A 4,888-nucleotide genomic window follows, 5' to 3' on the forward strand; every position below is an offset into this window, starting at 1 on the left:
CATGAAATCTGTTAAATGGAACTGAATACAGCCTCCTGATTCTATCAGATTTCAGTTTAAAAACAAAAGCAGTACACAAGTTTCTAGTCCTTATAGATCCGAAGGAGAAAATAAACTAAAAAAAAATGTTTCTCAAGGGAGTGTATCATTTATCTGGGTTTGATAGAAACTTGTAACGCACCAAATCCCTCTCCTGAAGATTCCTTGTCTATTATTATTATTTTGAGAAAACAACAACTACAGAATTGATTTGTCTACAGTGGAACATACCACTACAGCTGGAGTGGGGAACCTGTGGCCCTGCAGACTCCCATCTGACCATTGTCATACCTTCCAACATTTCTCCGATGAAAATAGGGAAGTCCCGTTCCATAATGATAATTTTACTATTTATACCCCACACATATTACTGGGTTGCCTCAGCCACTCTGGACAGCTTCCAGCATATATAAAAACATTAAACTTTTTTTTTTTTAACTTCCCTATACAGGATTGCCTTCAGAAGGCTCGAGGGTCAGATAACTCCATACCCACCAACATTTCTGCAATGAAAATAGGGACATCCTAAGGAAAAGTGGGACATTCCGGGATCAAATCAGAAACCGGAACGGCTTCTCTAAATCAGGGAAGTCCCTGGAAAATAGGGACACTTTGAGGGTTTGCATTCAGCGGCAGAGCATATGCCCGCGCTGCCAAGGGTGGGCGCACTCCCGAGGGGTGTGGGGCGCGGAGGGTGCCCCCCCACATGCAACAGTTCAGCGTAGGTTTCAGGTGTGTGTGCAGGAGCCAGACCCTGTGTCCAATAGGACTCTGCAGGACTGGGGCCTTCCTAAGTTTGTTCTGAAGAGGCAAGGCGCGGCCACAAAGGTGAGGCCGGTTGGTAACTCACAGCACCTGGTGGCAAGAGCTGGGAAGGGATATAAGGTCAGCATTTTGTCTTCGGCTCTTTGCCACAGCAACATGTTCCCTGCCTTGCTGTGTTTGGCTTCTTGCTTCCTGATACTTGAACCTCAGCTTCTTGACTCCCTGCTTCTTGATCCTCGGACCCTTGACTATGTGACTCCTTGCTCTTGATCCTCGGACCCTTGACTTTGTGACTCCTGGCTCTCTGACCCTCGGACTCTTGGCTGATGCCTGGCTTCTGGACCCCCGTTCCTGCTCCCAGCCCTCCATCTTGCCCCCGTTCCTGACGTCCCGTGCCGGGACTTTGATCGCCTGTGAACAATAGGAGAGTGACGGGGAAACTGCTTCTCACTCTCCTCCTGCTCTCTGCAGCTGGGTCAGACGTGACCCGACGATGGAGCCGCTGCAGCCAGGTGTGCCTTGCCATGGCGGAGGAGGGCTGCTCTCTGCCGCCGCGGTAGGAGAGCTGCTGCCGCCAGGCGCGAATTGTGCCGCCCACTCGCCTGCCATTTTGTGTCACACACCCCTCAGTCATGAAACCCAGATCCCACTCACTGCACCCCCCCTTTCCTATGCCTCTGTCTGCATTTTCCATGATGACTGCTGAGGCTGATGGGCGTTGGGACTCCAGCAACATCTGCAGCATCACAGGTTTCCCATCTGTTAAGTTGTGGGTGAACATATCAGACACAACGATTCTTCAAACAGCTCTTGTTTATTCACAGGCCAGAACAGAACTGAACTGAACTGAAAGGTTCAGCCAGCCTGCTTATATAGAGCTCCACTAGAATGCAACAGTAACCATTTTCTGTAACTATCCAATCACTGAACGTCACTTTCGATCCCTTATTTGCATATGTGGACCTGAACTATCTACAGTATCCCCCTGCTGGCCCAGGGTGAGAACTTCAGTACATAACACCATTCTTGCACTGTGGCAAAGGCTTGCAAATGAAAGGGGTGCCCACTTTAGTATTTTGTGCTGGGACTTTGCGTACAGGGGCTGCTGAGCTTGCTGCAGTGTGTGTGTGTGTGTGTGTGTGTGTGTGCGTGTGCGCGCGCGCAACCCCAGCCACCGTTTAAATTTGTTCACAGGCTTATATTTGTTATCCATACATATAAATTAACGTGCTCACCTTGAGCTTCTTGGAGGGGAAAGGTGGGGTATAAAATGCAACCAACAAAGAAATTACATGTTGTTGAACTTCAACTCCCAGCAGTGTTGTAAACAAAAATTGCCCTTTTCCCTTATGGGGTATCCAAGAGCCCATATAGAGTCCTTACATAGGTTCCCTATTGGTAGGAGAAAATAACAGAGGCCGACCAGAGAATATTGAGAAGCAAAGCAGCTAGTAAGCCTGATCTTTATTGATCTGTTGCAACAGGGTGCTCCCCTCACCCGCAGGAGAGAGGAGGAACCCAGAACAATGGAGCGCAAGGCCTTATAAAGACTTTTGAAATTGCCACCCTGTAGACCAAGACCACCCCCAGATACTGTTGGTTTCTGCTCTCTTCACTGTGCAGCGAAAGGCTTGTCACAAGACAATGTTTACATTCCACAGTCTGTACTGTTAGGTTTTCTCACGGGAAAGGGAGACTGGATGTGACGTACACTGGTTTCCTGTTTTTCACTGTTCTCACAGTGTGATTCTCTCCGAGCTTCAGAGGAGAGAGGATGCTTTCTTTGCTCCGGCAGAGGCAAGATGTTTTTCTGTAATCTACCAGCTTTGAAATGTAAATAAAGCAATATAGAGCATGTTGGCACGTATTCCTCATCATTCCGCTGTGCACTGGACACTGCAAATCAACAGATACATCATACCTACATCACAGAAAAGGCGGCCTAAAACAGAAATTTGAATGTTGTTTCTCTCCTGTCTGGCAGGTTACTTGATTGGATTGCCTGGCCAGTCTTTTGTAATGATAAATGCTTACCATATTTTTCGCTCTATAAGACACTCCAGAACACAAGACGCACCTAGTTTTTGGAGGAGGAAAACAAGAAAAAAAAATATTCTGAATCCCAGAAGCCAGAACAGCAAGAGGGATCGCTGCACAGTGAAAGCTGCAATCCCTCTTGCTGTTCTGGTTTCTGGGATAGCTGTGCAGTCTGCATTTGCTCCGTAAGACGCACACACATTTCCCCTTACTTTTTAGGAGGGAAAAAGTGAGTCTTATAGAGCAAAAAATATGGTAGTTCCTGTTGTGTATTGAGTCAAAGGATTTTATATCTGTATTATTATTGTCAGTATTTGCATTAGGGTAAAGTAACTGCCTTTTGGTTCCAGAGGGTACAGCTACTATTGGTTCATTTAAGCTGCTGTATTTGGATCCTCTGTCTTATTGGTTTCCTCCAAAAGGCAGGACTGTGATTGCCTGATATTGTTCCCTCCAAAATGTATCCTTTCCAGCTAGTTCCCTGTCCCTATAAATGTAGCTCTCCCCTCCTCAGGTCTCAGTCTTGCTGCTTTAATAAAGAAGTGTTACTAGAGAACTGTCTCCAGCATATTATGTTAAGAGAGCTGAAATCACAAACCCCACGTCACAACAGTTCCTGGGCCATGTCACAGGCTCACACCCTATTCAAACACAGACATACCCTTAAGACAGGATTTGTGAAGGAAAAGACAATGGGGAGGTTTTTCCATTTTCCTTTGACCTTGCAGAGAAAACATTGGGATAGTTTGGGAATCAAAATGGTTTCAGGTCGGTCTTCCTGTGCTGATCTATGTATGTGCTTGGTTGGTACACTTATGAACACTACCATATATCTAAGACCTCAAAATTCCTATCACAGCAGCCAGTCTGGGCCAGTGCACTGTGATATGAGCACACATACACACATGCCTGGTGCCGGGGTGCCAACTTGAATAAAATATTGTGGGGGGCCCAGGTAATCCCCGCCCTATGTAATCGATCACATGATGCAGTGCACACACACCATTTGAATGGGAATGCCCATCAACTTTGTGGGGGCCTGGTCCCCTCAAATATTTTATTGTGGGGGCCAAAGCTCCCACAGGAGTTGGTCTCTATCCAGCAGGGCTGGATTTAGGTTTGATGAGGCCTTAAGCTAATGAGGGTAATGGGGCTCTTTATATGTCCAGCTGTCCTTTGTCAACAACAAATTGTTGCTGTTTTCTGTGTTGAATATATGCTATATGGTAATTTATGGATCTAATATGTATCAGAAGCCATTTGCACATAACTGTCCATGCACAATGTAGGCCCCCTATACAGTGGTACCTTGGGTTAAGTACTTAATTCGTTCCAGAGGTCTGTGCTTAACCTGAAACTGTTCTTAACCTGAAGCACCACTTTAGCTAATGGGGCCTCCTGCTGTTCTTATCCTGAAGCAAAGTTCTTAACCTGAAGCACTATTTCTGGGATAGCGGAGTGTGTAACCTGAAGCGTATGTAACCTGAAGCGTATGTAACCTGAGGTACCACTGTATATAGAAATGAGCAAACCAGTGATATTCTAGGGAGCAGGCTAGCAGGCGGGGCCCATTACTCACATCATAGGAGCCTACACAACACAAAACACTGCTGCTGTTATGTAGCTTTTATTTTATTTGTTTTTTATCTTATATTTTGGAAATGTACATCCATGTTTTTTGTCCTTTAAATTTTTGGGGGGCCCCCAAGAGAGTGGGGCCCTAAGCTACAGCTTGTTTAGCTTATAAGCAAATCCGGCAGCGAGGTGGTAAGATTGTTATATAAGGCAGAGAAACTTCAATCTATAATAGCAATGCTTATTATTAAATAATTATACAACAGGAAAAATATAAACGTAAAATAAAAAAAATATTATTTTTCAAGAAGCTGGGGGAGAGGAGAGGAAAAGCGGGGAAGGAGAAAATACAGCAGAAGAAGCTGCTCCCTCCTTTCCTGTAAGCATCCGCGAGGTGCCACTAGGGGGCGGGAGAGAGAGGGGAAAAAAAAAAAAAACCTGTGCCGACGCTCTAGTCGTTTCGCCAGCGACC

This window comes from Podarcis cretensis (assembly GCF_951804945.1).
Source record: "Podarcis cretensis genome assembly, chromosome: 16".
NCBI classification, from domain to species: domain Eukaryota; kingdom Metazoa; phylum Chordata; class Lepidosauria; order Squamata; family Lacertidae; genus Podarcis; species Podarcis cretensis.